We start from the raw sequence: 27,738 nt of genomic DNA, 5'->3' as shown, positions 1-27,738 counted from the left end.
AATAGTTTCTTGCTCCATTTGAAAACAAATCTTTATATGCCATTATTTCTCTTGGGAAACATGTAACTCACTCCTAGAATTTGCTTTTTTTACAACACCTTGACATTGCTGATTTGCATAGAGATTTTCCTTCGCAGGCATTGAAGACCATTAATGAAGCATTTTTTTGGTGAGGTCTTGTATGAAAAGAACGTAATATAGTTTTTTTAGAAAACACTTTTACTTCAAATTTGAGTACTGTCATGAAAAGAAATGTCTGCAATTCTTTCTAAAGAAATAATAAGGATTAAAAAATCCAAATCTGACCAAATAACCCATTGTAGGACTATAGAAGCCTTTGTGAGCAGGATAGGAAATTAAGCTGTGAAGGAAGTATTACACTGAAGCTGGAATTTTTTCAGGATTTTTTTTTTTAGCCATTGTTATATTGAGGTAGCAAAGGAATAAATGCGGTTCATGCTAACACAGGGCAGTTTTCAGTGTGCAAGAATGCAAAACAACAAAATCAAAAAAAATGCAGGGCAAGCAAAGATAGGAATTAACAGAATAAATGAAAAATAGGTGATCCTTACTGATGAGAAAAAATAGAAAATGTTAGAAGGACTAAAGGGAATTAGTTAAGTTCTGCAAAGATCAGTCTAAGACCTCTAATAAACATGCATATTGAATAAATATGAGAAAAGGACTAGGAGTATGCTGATGAAATGTGCTAAACCAAAGCTTGGAGGCAGCTAACAGAAAGCAGAAGGGCAACAATCTGCACAAAAATGATACAGCAAAAATAGAGTAAAATTCACAGTACAACAGGCAAGGTCACATACTTGCATTATAGGCAATATTGTAAGCTAGTACTCCTTAATCTATTACAGCATAAAAGGAGAAGAACCTGCCTCTAACAAAAATTTCCAGATTACTAAAGACAATTCTAGATTTTGCCAAAGGTGTTCCTAGTAATAATGGCACTGTACATTGCAGTCAGAAGACTTCTTAAATCTGATTTAGAAAAACTTATGCACAGAAGTTTATGTTGCTTAAAAAGGGTGCTGATTTACAAAACGACAGGGATGACCAGTGCAATACGATGGAGTTTATACAGAAATGAAACTTTGCAGAAATAACAGGATTATATGTTTCTAATATGAAGGTTTGATTACTGTGTATCACTCTCAGTATGAGCTTTTAAAAATATACTACAAAAGATAACAGAGATGCAAGTAACATGTTTTGTTTTCTGTCCTAGGTATTTGATACCACAAGCTGAATTTGATGCCTGCTTTTTTATTAGGAACACAATGTGGAGCATAACTACTCCCACGGTTTACAGAACACAAGTTGAAAATAGTGGAAATATACAAAACATATCACTAACTAACACTGCAACTAGTTAGCTATTAATGCAACTACGATTATAAACCTTGTGTTATCTAAAACATGGAAGAACTGATAGCTTTTTCCTATCTACAGGTGTTCAGATGCTGCAATGATCTCAATAAGTGAACTATAATTTGAGGAAGTGTTGCTTAGCTAAAACACAGGCTAACTGATTAGATTGGGATTAAGAGCCTAACAGTCTGAAAAACTGTAAAAACTACTGTCAAACAACTGAGCATGTATGTTTGCAGTTAGCACTGCAGCAAGTCTGAATGCATCATTTGTATTAGTTGCTAGTAACAAACAAATAAACGAGAAAAACTGAAGACTTCGTAAGATCCCATTCCTGCCTTCTAATCTTCTCATCGATAATACCATACTGATGTCCTGAACAAAACCTCTGCAAAGATCTTTGCTTCTGAGTAACTGGAACAATTTTTGCATTGAACTCAGCTTGAGGCCTGTGCTGGAGCAGGAGAGGGCTGTGCGAGAAGCAGGGTAGTTGGTGTAGACCTTGGTGAGAAGCTATATATGGCTGGGCATTTGGAGAAGTCTAGGGGAGAGGAAAGGATTTTAAATGCTAATTGCTCAGCTCAAATAATCAGCAGGATTATGTGTAAAGATGAGCTGACAAAGCCAAACAGAAGAAAACAGTTTTTTTTTGCAGTTGGTTGAATTTATGTGCAAATGTATACTTCATGAGAATAAACCTTTGAAAAGCTTTAAAGTAAGTGAACAGAGCTAGCTAAATTTAGGGGATTAAGTGGCACTTTTAAAAGAAAGACCATGGTCAGTGTTAAAATTGTGTTGTTTTTAACACTGGAAATTTAGAGGACTTTTACCCTTTAGCAAAGTTATGCCTGTGCTCAGTTGGGGGTGGGAAGTAGATCTGGCTAACTTAAGTGATTGCTTCAGCCATGTGAGAAGTCACAATCAGCTTTGGCTTGTTTACTCTCAAATTAGCTAGAGGAGTACTTTCAAAAGTCACATGTATGGACATAAGTGTTCAATAGCGGTAAGAAAAAATTCTGAATGTTTAAATTTGGGTTCAATTAGGATATTATTACAGCTAAAAAATATAGAATAAGCTGAAAGACTGCCCTATTTTTCAAATATCTGTTTGGTCTTTGGCATCCACGTAGCACACTTCAAATAATATGAGGTTTATGTTGATTTGATTGAAGCATTCAGTTAATAAAATATGATGAAAAATGAAGTTACAAGCATTAGAAGGCATTTAGATAACTTTAACCACTAAGTGAGAATTAAGTCAAGGCCGTAAGATAAAAATAGGAGAACCACACAGAAAAAGCATAAGTGATGTTTATTGAGAGGCAGTCATGACTACAGTTGAGTAGCCAGAGTAGGCATGTATTGAGACATGACTATAACAGCCAGGATGGAAGTATGAAATAACAAGCAAGAAAGCAATTTTTTCTTCAAGGACTATTCTTTAGTAGATGCTTGCAGCTGGCTATTTATGTGTCAAATTCCTGCTGAATTGCCATCTAGTGAGCATTGCCAAACTACAAACAGAGCAGAGGGAACTCAGTAAAAAGGAAAGTTATTTCTGGAGGGAAGGAGATGACTAGAAGGGTTAAATTACTCCTCAACCAAATCTGTTATACTGATGCAGCTACATGGTATAGGGTTTTATTCTTCTAAATGCCGTGTTCCTACAGTCCCCTATTGTGGATACAGTTATGTGAGTATAGCCGCTTAATGAACAGGAAGAGAACGGAGATACGTATCAGGACAAGCACTGCTGGTGTGCTGAGAAACTAATTACAGCTGGGGTGGGGGGTGGGGGCTATAATCCAGAATGGTAAAACTCTAAACCACAGAATTCCTGATAGTCAGAAAATATAAGCTTTATACTGGAGTACGTGAGAAAGGAGCCCAAATCATCAAGGCATGGGAAAGGGGTATAGCTATATCTACCTGAGGTACGAAAATCTGGGTTCACATTGCCAAAAGTGGAAATGCAGGAAATTTAAGAGATAGATGAAGAAACAAAAGATGAAATTATTTGAAATACTGCCCATTAAAAGTTAAAGACTTTATGGTTAGTTAGATTACTCTATATTATTGAAAGATTAAGAACCATGCTTAAGCTGAGTATTTCTCTTTTACACAAATACATTAACTATAGCCAATTAAATTTGCCTAATCAAGCTTAACAATGCTACATGCTGTTTCTCATTAGAAACTTGGTATTTTAAAAAAATTTGACTACATGAAATGTGATAGTAAAGAGATTCTATACAGATCTCCAAGGGTGCAGCCATCTGACTCTCTGGCTTAAGAGTAAGTTGATGTCACTGCCTAACATTTGTCCCAGGGAAAAGAAATGTTGCTATTATCATTTTCCTTCTGCAATTGAAAAATAAATGAGAAAGAAAATCTGCTTACCATAAAACTATGAAAGTGATAAAAGTTTTCTCCTATCTCAGGTAATATTCAACATTTTTTACTTGCATTCAGTAGAACCAGAGCTTCACTCCTAGCTTTCTTATGACAGGTGATACTTGACTCTCCAAACTGAACTCTGCTTGACACTTGAAGGTTAGACAAATACTACAAAATCTAATGGAAAATCCAGCAGACAGACCGGAATTGTGATTACTGTACTGAAAAAAGCATGACAAAGAAGTTACAGCTCCTCTTAAAGACACAAGAACTATACATATATTTATTTTTATTTCAAAGGGCTGCACTGCAAGCACTTACAAATTAAGACTACAGGCTGTTTGCTAAAGGCCCCAGGTACGACCCTGCTTCCCAAGACCACGTTGAGCTAAAGAAAGATCTATGATGAAGTCACCAAAATGGATGTCATTTATTGTCTTCACATTAAAAATACATCATGTTTTTTCCAATCACCGTATGAAATTACTCTAAGCATCTACTCCATATCTCCTGTGAAATGGACTGCTAGAGGACAGGGCAGATCTGTCAGTAGCAGCCCATAGCTCTTTGATTCTTATTCTGTATTCAATAGTGGTAAGGAGGAAGAGTATCTTTGGATTTTCCTGTAATACACACTGCTTGCTAATGTCCTGGTGTAAGTGTTCAAGTTCATGACTTATCTGCTAAATTTTGTAGTAAAAATGGTGAAATGTTTTATGGACCTGGGTAGGTGAGCTGCTCCCTGTGCAACTCCAGGCACCCTCCACTCTCCTGTGGTCCAGGCCATAGGAGCTGGGGGAAAGAGAGCCAGGCTGATGGCCCAAAGAGACTTCTTTGATTACTGTATGAGTAGTCTCTACCTGGAGAAGATGTTCCCAGTGGGAGACTGAAATTCAGGAAGAGGACAGCTACTCTACATAATTTGATGCAGGAAGAATACAAAAGAAGGGGGTTCATGATCATGTATACGAACAGAAAGCAAAGATATACGCAGCTCAAGCAGTGTAAATTGGCACCTCAGCTCCCTAAAATCATGAGCAGCAGCCAGTCTTGAATGGTGGTGTTCTTCCTTCTTTGGGCACTGGGTGCCTTTCTGTTAAGGAGAAAAAACAGATTCTCAGCCCAGTCCTTCACCAGCCACAGTAGAGTCTAGGCTGCTGAAAGTGTATCTTAAGGTGGATTATACAGAGGAAATAAACATACAGCCAAGAAGGCATTAGTTAATAGTTGGAAAGATTCTTTCTTATTCTCTCAGTAGATTTAAGCTTCAGTTGTGTTAGCAGAAATTCCTAGAGCAGATACACTAACCCTAGCAAAAATACACTTGAACTAGAAAAGCTTATTAGCATAGAGCTGAAAGTAGGTATGTTACTAGAAATAGTTCCTGACACTGTAAGATGGAGCTATCAAACAAGTGGTCCTTGAATATGTAGCAAATCATAAGAAATCATCCCTCCCCAACATGTCTGCCCCCCAGCTTCCATGCTTCGGAGAAAATTGTGCCTGCATGCACGCTCACAGACCTCAGCAACCTGCTCCATCCTACTCATTCAATAGGGATCCCATGCTTTCAGTGGGGAACCTACCGAACAAGAGAAATTACTGGCATAAAGTTGTATTTACTGGGAGATGAGGGACAGTACAACTGTTCGAGAAGATCTGAAAAGTCAAAGAAGGAATCTGAATCCTAAAATGCTGCCCTATTGAACAGGTTTTTTAAGTTCTTGGCTACCGCAAACAAGTTGCAGAAACATGGTCTTGATACCAAAGAACAGGGGGACCACGTGTGTTTTTAGCTATGCTGCTGGTTACACAGTAAGCATATTCAGTGCTGGTACCAATGAAGAGTCCTTCAGGTGGAACTTAATGAGCTGCACAATTTAAAATTATTTTTGAAATTAAAAGTTAAATAGAATTACAAATTTTTGAAGAACAGTTTAAAGAATTACTCCTTTCCTGAAAGAGTAGCAGTGCTTACCCTCCAAGATGTTGCCTAAGTGATGAGCAAGTAATCGGGCTGGAGATCAGAATTAGTTACGACTTCTATTTCAGAACTACTCTTGTCCCTTTCTGGAAAGACAGGCCAACCTTAGAGAACCTCTAATACGTTTTGAGTTGCCAGATTGTGGAGATTTGCATTTTGGAGAGTTGAGAAAACAGAGAATGCTTCCTGCCTGTCCATTTTATTTTAGTCTGTTTTATACATTTATACAAGCTTACAGTGAAAACCACAGATTTTATTCTAGCAAAGAAAAAGGATTAGATTCTTGATTACACAGATCAGAAAACATTGTCCTTCTGTTAGTGTGAAGAAAATTATCACCTGAGGCTTGCCCTTGAGTCTAGTGAGCAATTGAATCATTTTTGACCTTTTCCCTGCCTGCTGGCCTGATGCACACTGGTATTTTTCCATAGCTATTTTTCTATAATATGAAATTTACACAAAATTTGACTGTTCCTGAATTTTAGTGATGCCACCAGGCTTCTTTGGAAATCTCCTATGATAAATCTAAAAATTACTGTCCTTCTGCTTGTGCATTTACAGTTGCCTCAAACCCTTTCACTCTTCAAACCTCAGTAACTCTATAATTCTTTCAGATAATTTTCCTCATGCAGCCTTTCAGAAGTCATATTTTTAAAATCTCTTATGTTATTTCTGTAGATCCACTGTATCAGAAATGACCCTGTTGACAACATTTGTGAATCAGTGGTAAGCTTCAGCAAAACTTGGAAGGAAAAAAGGCTAATGTAAAGCAAAGACTGCTGATGTGGCAAAAAGTCAAATGAGCCAAGAGTTGTTTATGGGCAATTAAAAGCTTTACAGCTTAAACTAGGCTTATAATCTGTACTTTTCAGAGAAAGCACAGCAGGTCATACAAAATCAAGCATTTGTTTAACAAATTAGGGATAGCTAATAGAAATAAACCCCAGAAAACTATGGTTTAGCACCATAGGCACAGATAGTGGGCCACTTGTACCTTTAGCCTTTGCAGCCTTTCCATGGTTGTTCTTAGCTTCACTACGCTTTCAAAAAACTCACTTTAGCAACTGAAAGTACTCAGAATCCTAGATATGCTCAAAAAAACCCTCCATCTGCTTTCACTTTATGTCCATGTTGTTGACTAAACATGCACAGCATGCTTTTTGTTAAATAAAGAAACCTTAAATCCCTCTCATTATGCAAACCAAATCAACTGGACTGGGTTTGGAAAAGCCTGAATAGAGTTTTCATATAAGAAAGATCAAGTTCAGCTGTACTGGTATTACAAGCAGCACCTGCTGTCAGAAACATCCTGCAGTGGCAAATGTTTGTATAGAAGAACAGAAGATGATAACATAAACTTCAATGTAGATCACCTCTGGAAGTCTGTAAAAATATGAACTGCCCTTCTACTGTGCTCAACAAATACAGTAAGAATCTTTATAACAGAGATTATAACTGCTTTTATTTTAAAATGTGTAACTATTAAACATATCAAACTCTTAAAGTACTGGAAGTAAGCAAATAGACTAAATGTAAAGAATTAAAAAGGGGGCTTCAGGCTGTGAACTGTAACAAACAAATATTTCTATATCAAGTGAATAGGCACAGAACTGAAACTAAGAAAGCATTGACAGCAACTTTGTTTATTCTTTTACTGGACTATAAGCAGGCTTGAGTTCACTTAAACTTTTAAAGAAAATCTCCTTAAAATCAATTTCCATTTTTGCTTCTCCAGTCTCCCCGGTCTGCAGCATTTGCTCTGGAGTAAGAAAAAAAAAAAAAAAGAGGCAGAGTAACTTGGAAAAAAAGTAACCTGCATAACATTTATCAGATCACTCAAACGTCTCAATACTGCAGCTTAAACAAAAAAATTTCCTATAAGGAAAAAAAAACCTATTGTTTTTTAAGAAATTAAATCAGCATGCAAATCCAAGTAGGCAGGAAGGGTAATGTACAGAGAAGATGCCTTTTAATGATGAATGAATTGTTTTGAAAATATAAAACATTGCTACCATTTTTTTGCCATAGCGTGATGAAAATTAAAGGTCACTTTTTTGTCCAAAGGATTTTCTCTTCAGTAACACTGTGAAAATCTGGCCAGGTAATGTAAAAACAAAATACAACTGTTCTCATCTGTGTTTAGAAAAGAAATACGGAGAACAAAGGAGACAGTACTCTTTGTAGAACAGAAGTGAATCCAAAGATATTTTACATCAAAATTGTTTCTATAGCTTTTGCTCTTATAACTGCTTTGGAAAAAAAAAATGGAATAGTAAGAACAAAGTTAAAAAGTACAAACAGCCACACTATAGAGCTATGCAGAAACACACATTTGAACTTCTGACTTCTGCCAGGCCTTTTGTCTGCTAATCCACACGTCAGAACAGCTTCCAGAATTTCTGAGCTGAGCCCTGGCATTCACACACACCTGACTGCATTTTGGTCGCTGCGACCGCATGCTTTATTCGCATGACCAACCTGTACCTAAACAGCTTCATTTAGCACTCCACTTCCCTGCGTGCAACTGCCTTTGGAGCAGTGATTCTAGCACAACAGCACACCACATCTGAGCTGCGTTGATTTATTTAGGCACTGAAAGACCCACAAAGCGTTTGGGTTGCTCTGATAAGGGGCACCCCGTTTTAATTGCCATGGGTGGAAACAGACTGAGCTTTAACAGCAGCCACAGCGGCAGTCCCAACCGGCCACAGCCGCCTCCAGCCGGTTCTGTAACGGACGGGAGCAGGCAGCCAATCAGGGCACGAGGTGCCTGTGCTTTGAGGGAGGGCGAGGAGCAACACTGCCATTGTTGGGCATGGTGGCTGAGGGGGTGTCTTTGGGGAGGCAAGGTGGAGGGGGTGAATGGAGGGGAGTGATGTTGAAAGCCTGGCTCAAAATAGTCCTTGGAGGAGGTGAGTCCTGACAGGGAAGGTATTTCTGTGGGGGCTGTGGCCTGTGCTGCAGCAGAGGAAGTGACTAAAGAGCCAGGCGAAAAGAGATGCCCTGTGGAGGGACAGAAGGAAACAGCTAGGCCCTGCACTGCTTGTTGGTGGGCTGGGTGAGTGTGAGGTGTGGTGAGAGCATGAAGGCAGAGGGAGGGGAAATGCCCATCTGAAGCTAAGCCAATACTTAATCCAGTAACCAGAGTTCATGTTAATCAGTAATGAACCAAGGGAGATCTCTCCCCTCAAGCACACCTGATCTGAGCATCAAGGCGTGTCTCCCTGAGGCAGTGGCGGTGCTTGGTGGAGGAAACAGGCTGTGCATGACCTGGGGCTAGGACAACTGTGGTGGCTTTGTTTGGTAGTCTTGTTCTGAGGCCCTGCCCCAGCAGCCTGTGGCAAGCACCATCACCATGCGTGGGGTCTGAGAGTGCCCACCTAGGAGTTGTGGAGGCACTCTGGGGGCTGTGGGAACCCTGAAGGACAGGGGGCTGCTGTGCTGTGGAACTTACTATGTGCCTCTCTGGGGAGATGGGGCTGCTCAGCAGAGCTGGAGAGAGAGTAGACTGTCTTTGTTAGAGTTAATGGGCTGCTGACGTGAACATTAAAGAGTACTTAGTGTGAAAGGATGCTGTTGTTCAGAGGTTAGTAGCTTGTAATGCTGAAGTGGCCACATTATACACTATGGGCTGAGTGCCAGGGCTGTTGCAGGAGCAGTCAGTGAATTGGGACCCCCCAACACCTGAAGTGGGGGAACTGAGGACTAATGAATTAAAAACAGCCCTTCCAGGCTTCCTCAATTACAGTGATTAAGCATATCCACAAGAACTGGAGTGCTGCTTCCCAGAGTTTGACTCTTCAATGGTCCTTTACTCCAAGTGAGCTTCTAGAAAGATGGAGCAGCTATAGCCCCAGGGAGATGCTGCTGTAGTGGTGCTGGGAAACTGGGGACTCCAGGGTACAGCTGAGAACTGAAGAAAGCGTTGTGTTGGAGCTTGGAGCCTATGCCACTTGTAAACACTGCCTCATGTGCAAAGGAGAGGGATCGGCTGATGGAGAGATGTGGAGCAATGGCCTGATCCTGCAAATGAGAAACTCATGGAAGGACTGAGAAGAAGATGGTAATAGTAATTGAACTGTTGGAGTGCCTTCGCAGGCAAGGAGAAAGGGACCCTAAAATGGTGGTGATCATGAGTCCCATGTTCTGAAAGCTCTAATAGTGAGGCAGAGTTACTGAGGCTCCTCTGTTAATGCCTAATAATCTTGTGGGATATCCTGTAGATATACCATACTAAAGGGAGCATGCTGGAAGACTGGTGTGAGATCAGTAGCCTAGCCAAGGATGATGCAGTCAAGCAGTATGGTTAACCTTGAAAAAGGTGTCAAGAAGAGCTGAAAAGTTTCTGTGTTTCTTGTCCTGTATGGGTGTTCCTCAAGGAAAAGGGAAAGGGTCCTTCAGATATCTAGAGTTAAGGAACTGTAAGCATGGGGGAAAGGGTGAGAGCTCAGTTAGTACTGTTGCAGGATGTGGAGCATTCTCCAGGAGATGAAAGTGGTTTGGTGCATCATGATATTCACTAAATAAGGAAATGCCTCCACTGTATCGAGCGAACACTGTTCACCAGTTGTTTTGGGTCTGGATGAACCCTTGCAGCAACAGCAGTCATGAACCTGTTGGTACCTCCAATGGTGGTGTTACTCACTGCTTATACTGTCTTAATTGCTTGCTTATAGGCTAAAGTATAGTCAATATTCAGACTGCTATAATGTTTTTGGTACCTGTCCCGCTGCAAAGCATGCAGCCAAAGTTTGTAGTAAGAGTTCAGATTATTACAGTGTTAAACCTAGTCTAGCCTGTAGAGATAAGGGATGGCATTTATAATGGATATATCTTTGAACTGTTGTAACTTTGTTTCATTGTTTTATATAGGACAAGGAGTGAAGTTAGTAACAAACTGAATGCCGCTTACAATGCTAAACCTAGGGCCTGGTCTGAAGGGATAAGAGGTGGAGTTTGTGAGCAGTACCTATTCAGACTAATTGTGTAAATATTGATAATTGGGCTTCCAGGAATAAAGAGTGGAGTTTGTGATAAGTGTGTACCCCCATTGTGATAATATTAGATCCTACAGTCTAGTCCAAAAGAGACAAGGGGTGGAGTTTAAGGAGTGCATACTCAGGCTATGACAATAGTTACCCTGTTAATCTAGTTTCCAGGTGTGAAGGGTGGGGTGTTACTGAATGTAGGTACATGTTGTAGTGTCAACCTCTAATGTCTGAGAGGAAGGGTAACGTTTGTAATGTGTGTATATTGGTCATGTTAACACAACACTTGTAATTGGTGTGTATTCAAAGAGTTCATAAATGTGTTTTGTAGAGGCAAGAGGTGGAATGTATTAGGTATAAAGAGCAAGATTTTGGTAGCAGTGGGCTGCAAGGGTGCTATATTTAGGAGGAGGCCATGAACTGCCCTGTGCTGGTCCTAGCTGGTTTTTGGTGTCTCTGAGGTGAATGGAACAAGACACTGTGTCAAAACAGTCAAAGGAGCATGTCGTGCTTCTGCTTAGAAGTATTTAAGAAAGGATGGTAGCTGCTAGCAGCAGAAGGCAAAGGAGAAGACACAGGAGTGTATGTGAGAGGATGCTTGCAAGAGTAGATGCAGGAAGAGATAGGAGGACCCATTAAAAGACCTATTCACAGAAATGAAATGGAGGGAGGCAAGTAGAAGGGGGACATTGAGGACATGTCTGGAGGAGGTATGCCTCTGAGGGAACTGTGGCTTCTGGATAACCCATGTTGGCACGTGGACACCCCTGCAGGGACTGCAGCCTGTGGAAGAACCCATGTTGGAACAGAAGAAATAAGAAGATAGGAACAGAAGAAAGAAGGCATTAGGCATTGATCTCCACCTCCTGCACTGCCTGTTACCTCACTGAAGAGACTAGGTGAGTGTAATGTGCAGTGAAAACAAGAGGTGGGGATGAGGAAGGAGAGGGGAGAGGTGTTGAACTGAAGTTGGGGCTGGAGAAAAGGGAGGGAAGCTACATGCTTAATTGTATCTTTGTTTTTTCAATACCTGAATAAAGTTTGTTAATTGGCAATGAACTAAATGGAATTCCCCAAGTCAAGATTTTCACTGTGACAGATCTGAACTAGTAATGGACTGATAACACCTAACTAAGAACATGGTACCTTGCCACCTACTGAGGCTCTATGTGATGTGCACACCAAGATACTTCTGTGTGGAGTAACTGAGAAGTAGTAACTCAGTGATTCACCTCTTGGATATGAGGAAGAGATTCTTTTAAGATCGCTTTGAAGTCTCTTCTCTTACTCCTAATACTCAAAGAATGGCAACAGGATCTTTAACACTCCTAATTCCAGACAGAACTAAAGAATTAGAGATCCGTAGGTGCTGGAGAAAAAACAAACAAACAAAAATGTCCCAAAGGATGCTAGGCCTTCTCTCAAGTGATTATTTCTGCCTGTGCAGTCATTCTGCTGAGAGTGCCCTGTAGTACTACAGACTCCAGAAACATGAGAAAGTGATGCAGTGCAATACAACTAATAGCAACTTTGCAGTTGTCGGCTTGATACTGTCACAATTCTTACATTCAAGAATCTTCTAGCTGCTACTTTGTGTATGACGTGCATAGCGTCTGTATGAAAACCTTGAAGTTATACAACTTGTTGTTATATTGATTCATTTATAACTCATCCTGACCAGTGTGAGAGCTTTCTCTTGAGATAATACAATGAACTAATTAAAAATGGCATCACTTAGGAACATGATGAAAGACTTTAAAAGCAGATGACTTGACACTTTTCCATTGTCTGATACAGTATTTTTCCCAACACATGCAGCAGTTGGAGAGATTATTTTACTAGCTAGGCAGTCATTCCCTGGTTGTCCCATTTCTTTCCTAAAAGGAATCTTCCATGTCCAGAACTTTCATACTGTGTCTCAAGGTTGCATCTAGCAATGCAGTGACAAAATAGAGAAGTGGATCTGTAAACTTGATGGTGCTTTTTGAATGTCTAAGCAGTTTTCTAACGACAGGAGCTTTCATTCAGCTCTGAAAATCTAAACTGTGTGTAATCGATTGAAGACATTTTTTGGGTAAACCCTGCAACAAGCCAGTTCACTGTAACTTGTATTCCATTGCATAGTTTACATAGTGAAACAACAGTAGAAGATATTTCTGGGTGTCACCTGGCAGTGTATTGCAATCTCACAACTCCACATACTTACTCTGTCTATAATACTGAAACTGCATGTGCAGTGACACATCAAAAAGCTTGCCTGAGGCTCAGCAAGTCTAACAGTAGCACTTTCATGCTGGAATCTTACTCTGTAATTGTCACACATTTAGGAATAGGCAGACATGTAAATATTTAGGATCTTTGTTTTTTAATGGAGTGAGAAACAATTAGGAATTTCCTGGCTTTTCAGCTGAAACTAGTGAGACTTGTTCCTTGTTTTTTATAGTTAGCTAGTTTCTTAAATGAAAACTGCTAAGGTATTAGTCCTGTGGAGAGATCTAGTAAGATGACTTTTCGGAACCTGTTTTGATGACAGCTATAATCTTAGTTTAATTTTCCAACTACAGCTGTTTTTATTGATGGGCCCCACTGGTCATTTCACTGGTCTTTACTCTCAGTGTTTGGAATAATATCATATGGGCTTGCTTTCCCTGAGTTATAAATAAGAGAAATAGAATAGATCAGTTATGTGAGAAATGGCTCTGTCCAAATTAGAAGCAAGTTTTATTAAATAAACAACTGATTTCCCTCTCCCTCTCCCCCAAATACAGGTGATCTGAGGAAAAAGTAGTGAGGAGATAAAAGGCTGTTTGCTTTCTAGGGCTATATGTGCATCTTCAGGCTGTATGAAAGCACTTTGTCATCCCATGAATGGAGAAAGATGCTCCCACCCTTTCCTCCAAGCTGTAAATAACCTGCCAGTCAGAATCTTACCAGGGTAGGGCTGAAAGTTTGTGCCATGTCCACAGAGAAGGAGTAATTCTACTAGAAAGGAAGTTTTAAACTGGACTGTTGTAGTAAAAATTTGACTGTTTAATTCCTTATCAGTACATTCCCTGCAGTCCCACACCTATATTCTTCCCACATCAGGGATGAAATTGACTGATCTCACTGTGTTGACAGACTCAGTGCACACTGTTTCTGTTTTTTCCTCCTTTTCTGCATGCAAGAAACTTGCAATAAAAAAACCCTCAGTTTTTATTCAGATAGTTTCAGAGTCTTGTGTAATCTCAGAGTCATTGGAATAAGCTCATTTCTGCATTATTTTCCCTATGTTTTACTCTTATTTTTGTAATACATTTCACTGAAGATGAAATTTAATCCATATTTTCACATTTAGTTACAGTTTAAAATTTTGTGTCTAACCAACGCTCACTTAAAGTTTTGTGATGGCAAAACTAGACAACTTTGATGAAGACCTAAAGTTTGAGGCAGATGTGCTCTGTATGTCCAGTTGTTATTGCCTGTAAATCAGGAACCTGAAGCATAACCTCAGCCACTACTTAAACTTGTATTTTCTACTCACACATGAATAAAGTCACGAATTAAATGAATAATCCCTTCCTTCATCTTCCACCGTGCTGTTTAACCACTTCTATCAATCCAATTGCTTGGACTGAAGACCAGAATACTTTGGCCCAGTTAGGAAAGTTTAATAGATTCTGTTAAGTATTTCTTTGTCTTCCATTCATCTCTAGCTAAGAAATCTTTGCTTCTAGGTTTCAGCCAAAGTAATGCTGCTTTCTGTTACTTTGACTCTAAAACATACTACCTTTCTCCAGGCTTGGAAGCTAGTTGCATGATTTGGAAAGCCAAGAGAAGGAAATGAGGGTTACTACTTTTTATTTTTATTCCACATTTGAAGGCATATGTTCCCTTTTATGCCATTTAAAAAGAAAAGGTGTTGAACATCCACTCATGCATCATTTGATCCGAAGGACAGATGCAGAATGGAAGCAATGGAGTCAAAGAATGCAGGCTATCTTGCAGAAAGTGAGCCTTTAAAACCTTACAGCAGAAATCCTGTTTCTGGTGCGCTGTCCATCCTTTAGTTGCAATCACCAATCAGGGTCCTGATCAATGTATTTAAATTGCCACAGGGCTACAAGGGCTCCAGTTGAATCTCCAGTTTGGGGGTTACACGTGCTTTATGGAGAATTAAGCTCTCACTGTTAACTTTTTCTAAATTTTTCCATTAGCAATCTTCTTCTAGGCCACCCAATATAGTCATCTTACTAAAAACTTGAAACATCATGCTCTAAAAACCAAGCAACTTGTCTGCATGTTCATAATCTTCGGTTGTTTTTTCAACACTCTCAAAAAGAATCATGACATCTTTTGGTTTTGTAGTTACATTGTCTCTTCTTTTTTTGATAAGCAAGTGTTTGTTGTCTGCTAACTTGGGCTTGAGAACAGAGTTATCCTGTTCCACTTCCTTTCTCTTTCTCTAACTTTTGGCTCAATTTCAAAGTAAAACCTGTTTACCTAGCTTTACTCAAGTGGTTATGTCTTCAAATTGATTCAACTTGACAATTCATTTTTGTATTAACTTTTCTCCTCCAACTTGAATTCCCTGTATCATGTATGCACAAATACCCATCTTTCCTTACTTTGTTGCCAACATCTATCAGCAGGTGTGTGAGTCTTTTGCAATCTGAAGATAATGTTTTGGTTTTGCTTTAGTATTGCTCTTGCTATGAAGAAACAGCTTTCATCTCTGGAGCCTTAGAACTTCATTAGATTTATTTTTTTATCTTTCTGACTACATTATAGAATTGATATTTTGTTAATTTTCATTTTTTCTCTGTAGTTGTCCTTTCTCTTAGGAAAGCAGAAATTGTAGGTATGTTGGTTTCAATGCAAGTAGGTAATTCTTTCCAAATGTATGCTTATATTTGAACTTCTAGAGAATAGATAACAGAATTCTGCTCATACTGTATCAAAATCTTCAGTTAAGACTCTTCATATCAATTCATTCCTGAAAAAAGAATTTTCTTCAGTTCAGTAATTCCAGTGTTACCAAAATATGTTAAAAGACCATTCTGTCCATTTTGTACTTTTTCCTCTACAGTATTACCTTTGTATTACAGCCTTTACGTTCTGTGCTCTTCATGCTTCGTGGAGTCATGGAATGACTTTAAGAAGGTGACCCTTTAGAATGCTAGTAAAGTTTCAGAAAAGCCTTGCTGTATTCTGTTAACTTTGGCCTGTCATCAAGTGGTTGTTCTCAGTCTCCACCGATGGGGTTCTATAAACAAGGATATAAAAATATTTTTTTTCTACTGTTGCTTCTAATTTCTCATTTTGCTTCATTACGGTATTGATTCTCTGCTATTTCTCTCCTCCTCTTACAACATAAATATATGTGCACGTATTTTATCTGTTGACTGTTCAAGATACTATTTTTAAAAAGTTAGTTGTGGGAAAAAATGTTGGTTGGGGGGCAAAGGGTGGACGGTTAAAATCAGCCACTGCTGATCAGCAGCACTCGCCTACATAGTTTAGGAATACAACATTTTCAGAAGTAGCTAGTAGGGGAGGAATGCCTAGCCTTCGTTTCATGAAACTGGATATGTGGCATGCCAGATGTATAGTTTTGTGCTTACAGAGGTAGGTCATGTTGAAAAGCAGTAGTGCTCTTGAGACGTAAAAATTTGTGAGGGCTGAACCTATTGAATAGCATGAATGCTTAATATAATCCGATACTGAAATCTTTTGTGGTTCTACAGACAACTTTGAATAAAGGCAACATATATTTTAATATAGCTGGGAATGTACTTTGGCTATTTTCCATTCAAGTAGTTGTGTTACTAACCAGATTTGACATGAGCTTGCTAGATTAAAAGCTGCAAAGCACTTGCTTCATTAATATGTATTATTAATTCAATATACTCAAAACACTTAAGACTGAATGTGGTGAAAACTGGCTACTCATAGCTGATCTGCAATGTATACTCTGTTTGTTGCTATACCTACCTATCCGTTTACTGTTTAAGACTGGCAAGTGAGCTTGGTGAACTGAATGTCTGTAAAGATTACAACTGAATAAACATACTCTATCCTGAAAAAGGAATGCAGGAAAGTCAGGTAGTGATAATAGTTTATAACAGCCTGTGCAGAAATTGAGAGAAATATCTATTTGGAAATGACTTAAAGCTTTCAGATAGTGAAAGCCACCTGCAAGTTACCACCTTTTATAAAGTAGGCCTCATTTCATTTACTTAATGATCTTTGATAATATCAGGTAATACTGGAGGACTTTATTGTTGATCCAAATGCCTTAAAAGCTGTTCAGTTATTTAGGTAATGTCATAAAAAGGGCTATTTTTTGGTCAAATAAAGGGAATGAGTTTTGCTTTCTATTTAAGAGTGTAACTGATCTACATGCTGGTAATTCTTATAAGATTAACAACATTTTCAACTTCATTTATTAAAACACTTCATTAAAATAGTAAAACCATTGAAAATATAGTAGTTACAAACTACAGAGCATTAATAGATAGTCAATTGAAAGAAGAGTGAAGCAATTCTAAGTATACTACTAATAGTAAATCATGACTTCAATTTTATTTTAAAAGAATGAACTTGTCAGTACTAATTAAAATAGCCACACAGAATTGGGAGAGGTCTAACAAAATCTAATTACCCTCCAAAATATTTTCAATCAAAACCTCCTCTTAGATATTATTAAAATGATTCCTAACCAGAGAGAAGGTAATGTCTTATTATATTTCAGATGACTGTGGCATAGAACTAAAAAAAAAAAAAAAAAAAAAAAAAATTACTAAGACCATAAAAACATGGTTAAGTAGAATTTTAAAAGAGATTGAGAAGCCAAAGCTAGAAAAAGAAATGCAAAAATAAGATGAGATCTATGATACAGTAGCCTCTAGAATGAAATGTTATTCATCATTAAACTGCTGTGTTTGGTTTCAGTGAAAACTTAGGCAAAAGAACCAAATCTGTATGATGAACAATACATCATGCAACTTGCAAAATATGTTAATTAAAACTGCAATATTGTAGTGTCAGTTGCCTTTCTAAAAGAAGGTAAGTGTGGGAAGAACCAGCAGCATGCCAAGCATCCCTCTGTGTATGAAAGGAGAATCATTCTCTGACAAGTTTTTAAGAATATGTCATGAGCATACTAACAAATGCCGTGTAGCAGTTGAAAATGTTTGCTTCCATAGCAATGAAATCCTATGCCCCCAGACAGATGAGAGCTATAAAACTAAAGATGCTGTCCCATTCTAAAAGTAGCCCTCTGAAGACAGACTGCAGTTGACTTGGTCATTTGTTTCCATGGCTAAGGGATGTCTCCAATGGAAATGATAGCTAGAACTAGAGATTAATGTTGGTTATATATTTAAGTTTCTCCTAAGTGAAAAAGTGCTTTGAGGCACTTCTTGTGGTGTTTTCCAGTTGTGAAAGAGTTGTTTCCTAGAATAAATGTACCTTTAAGCTTTCCTGGTGTTGAATTACGTTGGGTAACCTGACAGAGTACAGATCATTTACATTAGCTGTTTCTGGATAAACATGACTTCTGAAGAAGACCTCTTGTTTTCCAGGGAAATAAGAGAAAGACAAAGGAGAGTAGATTTCTCAAACAAACTGGGAGTGGGTGCATTAAATGTTAGAATATGAAGAAATATTTCTCCAGGGGAGTGTTATTGTGTGCCTTCTGATAGAAGCAGCCAGTGAATAGGTATTCGGGAGTGGAGGAAACCTTGTGATATTCAGTGATGGCTGGTAGAACTTTGGCAATGGTTTGTGAATAAAATACAATGATTTAATTCGTAAGATTTTGTTGATGTGGGTAAATGGAGAAACTGTCTGCAGTTAACATTATAGCAGATGCTGTCTGGAACAATTAAGATAATATTGTTTGAGTTCTGGCTGTCATCTTGATTTCTGAAACACCCTATCAATATGAAGCATTTGAAACAATTGCCTTTGCCAGTTAATAAGTTGGATTTGCACCGTTGTTGGTACTATAACTATGTTACTAATTGTTATGCTGTTTTGCTGTAGCTGAACATTTAATGCTGTGTGTTGGATTGTTGTCTGGATTTAGTCTGAAAATTTTAATAGCAACACAGAGCTTAGTGTATCGTGCCCCTTGAGACTATAACACTGGCCTGCAGGAAAGAAGGTCCTAATGAAAGTATCTAAGGACAGAAGAAAAATACCAATTAATGTCTTTGTACTTTTTGTCCTACTGTGCTTGTTGTGTGTCTGTTAATGAGATGCTGGCTGACAGAAAATTCCAGCTTGAAAATATTAGTTGAGCAAGCAAACTGTTTTCTAACTGGCGAATGCAAGGTTGTTTAATAGCAAAAGATACAACCTGACAAGTACAGGAAAGGACAATTCCTAGATTAAAGAACTCACTCTGAAGTCATTAGGACTCTAACAGAAAATAGGTGTAGCTAGAACTGCCTGGGGAATAATTCATGCATGTTCATTTCTCTATTTTTCACAGTTCTAGCTGGTTGTTTTAAAGTTGGCCTTTGCAATATATGATCAGAAACTTTAATTTAGCTACTACTTGCTGTGGATATTTAGAATTTAGTTACTCTTTTTCCTTCCCACAGCCTTAACTGAGTATAGCTGCAAAACTCAATAAAACCTCATTTTTTTAAAAAAATTGGCAATATAAATGAGAACATACAATAATTTTAAAGAAGTCCTGAGACTATTACAGCTATTGTCTTCAAGTACCAGTGGCACTGTACTGGGCAAAACACAATGATACCTTACATTGCTCTAACGAAGATGACTTTTTGGGACAAACCAGAGAACGTAAGAAGTCATTGTCATGAACAAGCATTATAATAAAAGACTAAGAGCATACTCTAATGCCTAATTTTTCAATGAAGAGTGCTTCAGTCAGTTTTTTCTATTCTCTATTTAATCTCCTATGCAAGGATATAGAGAAAACAGTTAGAATACGTCAGACCTTTTCATGAAAGAGTTGTCACTCAATGTCAAAAGCAAATCTTTGGCATTTGCAGCGTATGTTAAAGTTTGAACTGAAGTTTTGGAAAGTGACCTTTTAAAAGCTACTTTTGTCAGGAACACTCGGGAAACGAAACGTATCAATAGAAGAAAATCCAACCTTGAACATATTTTGGTGAAGATGCACAAAGTGGAGGCAGAATATTCACCCCTTGCAGCACAATCACGTCTCAAGCTTTGTCCCATAATCTCCTAGTGAAATGAATTTAGTAGAATAATTGTAGTACATACGGCTAGTAGGTTTACAGCAAAAGAAAGGACTGTGTAGAGGTTAAAAATATCCACAGCTAGGAATTACTGAAGTGCTTTCCTTGCACTGTTGCTCAGTGATAAGCAAAGAAAATCGGTTATGAAATAGTTAAAAACCCCTGTTCTTATCCTTTACTTGTTCTTACCATATACTTTTTGTAGCTTTGGTGGATGTCCACTTGCAACAGCTGTTAGAGACTGGTTGCTACCTGAAATGGACCTTTAGTCTGAATTACTGTAACTTTTCGTTTGCGCGTGACTTTGTTTAGTTGACTTAACTTTAGAATCTGTAGATCACTAGGCATATCCTGTACCTCCATGGTTAGGCTTATGAAAAGGAGTGTGTGTTTTTTTTGTTTTTTGTTTTTTTTTTTTCCCAGAAAGTTTAATGACAGTAACTGGACACGTTAAAGATAATGCCTTCACTGTTTTAAACAAAAGTCTGTATATAATACTTGGGTAGGGATTTCCAAGCCTCCCTTAGTCATAAATTTTGTCTTGCAGAAACATTGTTCGGATTTGGGTTTCTACAAGAAGAAATAATGTGTATGCTGAAGAGATGACTTAAGACATGGAAGCTGTGTAAGTCCTAGTTTCTTGTGGAACATGAGTTTTCCCAGGTACTCTGTTAAGAGTGTTACCTTTGTACAATTCAGTTGTATCTGAAATCTGTGAGGTAAGCCCTGTGTAAACATGACTTGTGATTTCCTTCCCCTCCACCCCCTCTTGTACAAACTCCCCTCCACACTCTTGTACAAACTGCAGATGCTTTAAGTGAAGAATTTCTAGATTATTAGGCAAATAGCTATGAGATACTATCACTATGTGAACTAACAGGGACCAGGCATACTTTTCTCTTTATGTTGAGGAAGTTTGCAGGAGCCAACCTTGTATCCATCCAATAGAGTAAGAAAACAATATGGCCTTATGTCCGACTGGACAGAAATAGTACTCAAACAAGTTGTTGTTAGTTTGCATGTGTTTTTCCAAAGTAAAACTGAATTAAGAATTAAACATTCTTTGTAGCACCAAGAAGTGACTGAAGGAGGGAGTGAATACAAATAACAGGACTTTTTAGAAAGTAGATTTCAACTCTAAGGTGTAGTAGGCCTATAGGGAAGCTAAAAGGGCATTTTTTTTTCTTCTCTATCAGATAACTAGAAAACTATTGGTCATCTTATCTAAAATTAATTGAAATCTCTTTGCAAATAGAGGTTCTTGATAGTACTGAAGATATGCAAGGATAAAAGCCTTCAAGGCCTTTAAAAGCTAATGTGGAATTACACTGTTGGCCCAACCCTATTCAGTTACGTATTGCAGACATCACTTCTCATGTTGTTTAGCATTAGAATATCTCTTTATTTTATATTATAACATGAGAGATGATGATACTCAAGTCTCACCAGCCTGTGAGTAGACATTGTGGTCTCCTCTGTGGGGATCCCATTCTCCTTTTCCGACTGGTACAACGGATTTGTTACAGAATGTAATCTCACACACACACTGAAAACATGCATCATTGGGTCTGTTTGGATCCCTGCAGCTAACCCAGGCACAGTTGATCAAGTTCTCATGCTGCTCTGAACCTAATGTCAGCCTAAAGTATGATGGGAGGCTGTCCTTGGACCACTGCCAGGGGTATGTTCTCCAGGAGATGGATTTTCACTGGGTTATAGATCGTCTGGCAGGCAACTGGGAGAGCTAGGCTGATGGTGCCTTTTGCTGTGATAGAGAGGTGTACCAAAGCTTAATAATTGTAGAGCTTACAGCTCTCCAGGTTAGCTGAAGCAATTTTACTGAAAGACACTGTTTCTGACTGGTTGCAGTTGGTTCCCAAGCTGCTACCACAGGCCTGATGTCTTCAGCTTGTGCTGGTAAACACTCCTTTGGTTTCATAGCTCATTCTTCCTCCTTTACATGTTTAAATTACTTATCTCCAGAAACATTTGCCATATGAAGTCTTTGTGCTGGCAGGGACTACCAAGAAACATATAAAAAGGATTTTTTTTTCCCTATGAGACTTACTGGTAAATTTCTGAAACAAAATTAAAAAAAAAAATAGAGGTAGAATCTGATAGATGGAAGTTTAAGCTATGAATTATTTTCATGCCATAGATTGCTGAAGCTTGAAAAGGTGGGTCTTTTACATCATGCATCACATTTTCTTCTGAGCAATAGAATGAACAGCAAAAAATAATCAGTTTAGCTTCCACATGATGTGAGTCTTTTGATGAGAGGTGTTCTTAGCTGACTGCTCAGACATGTTCCCAAATGATGAGAGCACAGCTCAAAAAACTTCAATAGAAAATGAAATAGAAAGCCCTTAGGATCAGAGTAAATATTATCTCACTAGAAAATGAATTCTGATAGGTTCCTATCAACTTTAATTACTTTAAGACTATTACCCAAGTAACAAGCTTTTCTGGCATTTCTAAGGAATAAGTATATTTTATAAATGAATAACTTGGTAAAAACTATTCCCTAATTACACCTATTAGAAAATTTATGCTACAGGAAAATCAATAAAGCTTCTCCTGTATCTCACACAACAATTAATGAGCAGTTATCTTAAGTCTAAATTAGTGAGCATCCCTTGCTTTCTTAATTATACCTTAGGCATCATTTTGATGAAGGAAAGTATCATTTACAGTAGATCACATTTTGATTAAATGCATGCTAGTCCTCAGACTGCAAGTTGAAATCCTTGTTGCCATTAATTAATGATTCCTTGATGTCAGGATAATAACAGATATGGAAATGAACATACTGAAATTGAGTATGTACCAAAAGAAAGGCAAAAGGCAAGTTACAGAAATGTTAAATTGGATTAGTTAATATTTTGGAAAACGTCACAAATGGTACAAAAACTTGTTTGTTGTCACACAACTTACTACATGAAAAGCTCTGTGGTAAAATTAATGAGGCACTTTTTCTGCCTTTTCACACCTTCTTATTCATTGTATTTCAGATTTGATTTTTGTCAATGCAAACTGTAATCTTCTGAAAAATGGCATATTGAGGGAATATTTCTGTTGAAATATTTCACTTGAACCAATTACATTTTTCTTGTTTGAAATCTCAAAGTAAATGACCTCTAACCTTTTAGTATGATAACCTTCTTTGGTGCAAAAGGCCATTGTAGATGGTAGATTTTCCTCCAGTTTGGCCCCACTTGGAAGCAAGACAGACTTCAACTCTCCTTTTTGGAAGCTATCTAAGGCTGGTGCAGGAAAGGGATGAAAAGGTCATTCTAACCTTTTCATCCCTGTGCGTTGCCCTGAACAGAGTGATATTTTGTCACTGGACTATATAATTAGGACCTCCTTCATCTTGTTAGATCTCAGGCACCCTGTTGGGTTAGCAACAAGCTCAACTATGTTTGCAAGGAAAGTTTTCTCTCCTGTGTGTAATGTCTTAATTAAATGAAGTCATTCTGAATCTTAAAACTTGGACAGATTTAATTCTGATCACAAAGAAAGATACAAAAAAAATCACCTTCTACTGTAGAAAAAAAAATCTAAAAGGTACTGGAAAAGTGTATTAATCTACCTTGTTGTAGAGAAGCCTTTGAGTATGGAGAAAGCAAGCTTTGGTATGATTAAGAACTGCTGTGCAGCTTCTGTAGATTTTGTGGAATAAGGAAGAACAGTGAACAGGAGTGTTCTGCTTCCACAACTGCATTTTTAGATACTGTCAAATAGGCAGTAGCTAAACTGCAATTAGGCAAAATACTAAAGAGTGAAGGAACTGTTAATCTATGATGATTAACAGTCAGCTTTAACCAAAGTCCTTGTTGTCATAGATGGTGAGTTTTGGTTAAATATTGACGGGAAATTTTGGCAAGGAAAATTGAAAGGCCCAATTTTCTCTCATTAGCAAAACATAAGTCAGAGTAAAGAAACTGTTCATAAATACTATTGCTAAGCAGTGCTGAAAAGTACTTATTTTAGTTTTGTGTAGCTTAAAATATGAACTTGTGCAACAAAACCTGAAACCATTCATTCTTGAGTTTTCTGTAAGCTAGGATAGTAGGAATACTGTTTCCAGTTCTTCTTTCACCCTCTGTACCCATAGTGAGCTTTAGGACATATTTACACTGAAATACTCATAAGGAAAGACGATAATTTTGAATCAGCTAGTTTATCAAATTTTAATCTTGTATTTTTAGAGTTTTTTTAGTGAAATCCGAGTACTATGGATTTAAAACAACTTAATATCCAGTTGAACAATACCATTTAAATAGGAAAAAAGTATTCTCTTAACAGAACACTGTACTTTAATCTCTACAGAGACTGGGAGGATATACACAGGAGCAAAGTAAAGGTTAGTACACTGAGCTTCTTAACTTTTGTCTGCTGCTTGAAAGAACACATTAATATACACTAAATAGCTGTACAAAAGATGCGTTGAAAAACATTCTGTTACTCTACAAGGTTGTACTAAAGAACATAGAAATATTCTCAGTCTAGGTCTTTGATTTTAAGGAGCAAACTGCTGACACTACCATTTTTAGCAGTAGAATATGGTGATTTACAGGTGGTTTACAGGTTTTGTCATTGGTGTATATGCACAGTTTTTGTGTCTGCTTGTGCAGTGTGTTTTGGGAAGCATTGGACCTAATATTTTTGATCCTATCAGCACCTCCACATATGCAAGGGTGAGCTCAAAGATAATAGTAATACATCATGTGGGAAGGTAGAGAGGGGAGTAATTATGTTAGTTATAATAAATTAATTATGCAAGAATAGGTTAGAAATAATAAAAAATAGTCTAGGGCAAACATCTGGAGCTGGAGGAATTGCTATTGATTGGAGAAAAGGTCATGAAAATACTAAAACAGAAACTCTGTATTGCAATATAAAATGTAACTTCTGTGCTGTGGATCTGTAGTGCTTGCCAGCCTAAGAGTTGTACCTAAGCTGTACCCAGTTGTGATTCATCTTTGTGCTGTTTTCTTTTTCCTAACGGTTAATCCTCTTTCAGTACCCATATTTCAGAAATTATACCCTCAGGATTTGTTTCAGTGGTATTATTTTATTTTTGAAGGTATGGCACTGCTCCTGAAGGCATCTCTCATATGGAGGTCAGGCAGATAAGCGCATGTTGATTGCAGCTATCTGAATAAACATATACCACCTGGGCTGGAGTAAGCTCTGACACAATGAAACTTGTTTTCTCTATGTGGGTGTCTGGCTGAAGAAGCATAGGACATGTTACTTTCATGTTAAAGCTTTAACACATTCAAATGCACAACGTCTATAAAGAAACTGACTTCAGATAGATGCAGTTCCTGGCATTCAGCTAAAAAACACAAAAGGATTAAAATCCAGTGTCCTCTATGTGACAGGCTTTTTGAGTCCTGAACTGTCTTTTGTGCAATTTAGCTGAAGGGGCGCAGTTTGGTAAGGTTGATCATATGTATTTGTGACCAGGAGGTTTTGAGTATTAGTGGCAATGAATGTCCTGATTATGACAAAGGTTAAACTGTTTTTCCCCCCTCAATTTACCCCATGCAAATGAACAAGCTATATATCTGTATAGGTATGTGCAACATGTAAAGATAATTGCAACTTAGATAAATATTTATAAGTATATTGCTGTCAGTGTGCAACCGGAGTAGTTAAGTATTAGTCACAGAGTAAAGAATATTGGAATTTAACTGGATTCAAGAGACTGATAGTATTTGGAGTTAGTTAACAAAAGGCTTGGTTTCCAGATTATGTCCCTAGCTTGTTGGTCACCTTTATTTTTTAATTATGAAAATATAATTAAAAAGTAAGATGGAAAGTAAAATAAATCAGTGAAACTTAGCAAAAGTTGAAAACAAGGGAGTTAGAAAGGTTAATTATAGAACTGCTATGCCCAGACGGGTGTGCAAATGTCATCTGCTTCTGTATCTCATGAAAAAGTTTAAGCAGATAAGATCAGAGTTTGCAAGGGATCTTGCATCTGGAGAATGCTTACATTTAACTAGCTGGAGTTGTCACTGCGGTATTTAAAGCTTACATTTTCTGTAAGCTTCCATGAAAGTATTAAAATATGTAATTTAGGTTGCTATGACATTAGGCAGCAGTCACATTGATAACCAAGTGACTTGTTCTGTTTCTGCTTTTTGTTTAACTTTCCACAAGTAACAATTTTTGTCTTTGGGCGTAGATATATTAGTGCAAACAATCACATAAAGGCTCTTAGTAAAATGGAAGTTTGGAAGATGGATACTCTTGGCTGCTGACAAGCGTTTAACCAGAGGGACTGAAAGTTCTTAAAATCAAAGTAATCTAAAAGGGGAAAATAAATTATGACCTGGTAAATGTCACCTCTCCTGTCAGACTAGCTTACCTGAAAATGTAGTGTACTGAAATGAATCATAAATGAGTTGAGTAAATGAGTAAGTCTCCAGTTGGCAGGGGGTAGTATTGTTTCTGTTTTCTCCTGCAGGTTTTAAATGACTCAAGCAGTTGGCCTTATCACTGTGGTTCAAAGGCTGCAAACCTGAGTACTTACATATTTGTGTGAAAATGCTGGAAGAGCAAAGCACTTAGTCACATTAGTGAGCCACAGTGACAGGTGCTTGTTCCCCCAAATCCTCCCTGAGCTGAGTGCCTGCTTGAATTTCTCACTGATGGGATTTTCAGAGGGGCTGCTAGGATTCCCCAGCAGAGAGCTGTCACTAAAATAACAAAGATAGTCCTTAGTTGTGCTGAAACTGTTTCAAATACTCAATGTGAAAGTAACCTTTTGTTTTTAAATGTTGGTATAAGAGTCATTCATATGAGACATAGCAGCCCCTAGGCTTTCATTAGCCTTTTGAATTAAGTAAAAGAAAAATTCACATTGCCTCCAGAAGTTGATTCTTAGCTAAAGATTTTCTAATCCTCATAGCAGCTGCAGCTTTAATACTTAATAAGAAGAATCCTTAACAGACCCACTGAACAACTTGTTACACATTTAACAAACCCCAAATTCATGTTATATATATAAACTCTTCGGGGTAGGGGTTGTACTTGTTGACCAGTAAGTAATAAATAACTACAGAAGCAGGTTCAGTATGTAGGAAGCTAGAGAAAATATTCTGATTGGAATTGTTACGACAACTATGATAAAGATGCATTGCTTAACTGCGTCTGAGCATCTGGCTGTTCCCACAGTATAGTTTGTTTGGGAATGTGATCTTTACAAACAGCTTCTTATTTTATGGCTGGAGAGTAGTAACTGAACACATTCAGACAAATTTACTGTGAAAGTATTGTATTCCTTTTTTCTTTGGACAGAGGAAATTCTTGAGGCAATGTTTCTTTTGATCGGTAAATGCCAACTGAGCAGTCTGCTGCTGGCAGTGTGAAGCTGTAGATATCTCTCTATTTTGTCTTGACAGTATGGTCTAAAACAGAAATGCATGAAGTTAATTCTTCAAGTCCCCTGGCAGCGCCAAACAGAGCAAGCTATGGTGACAGTGAAGCTAATTGTGGCAATAGTGTGCACCTAGACCTAGGGAATCATGTTAGGAGTTCTTATAAGACACGGGCTGTAGGACAGAGCAAGGAATGTGTTGTGAATCCAGTTAACAAGAAACCAAAACTCATTGTCACAGGGTAGAACCTTCTTTTATCCATACTCTGAAACTTCAGCTGCAGAATAGCTGCACTTCTGCTGCACAGCTAAGATTGATGCTGTCATAACTGTCAGAATGAAAACAACATAAATCATAGGAAAGGGTCTAAG

Source organism: Rhea pennata, chromosome 1 (genome assembly GCF_028389875.1).
Source record: "Rhea pennata isolate bPtePen1 chromosome 1, bPtePen1.pri, whole genome shotgun sequence".
NCBI lineage: Eukaryota > Metazoa > Chordata > Aves > Rheiformes > Rheidae > Rhea > Rhea pennata.
This window is presented reverse-complemented; position numbering follows the sequence as displayed.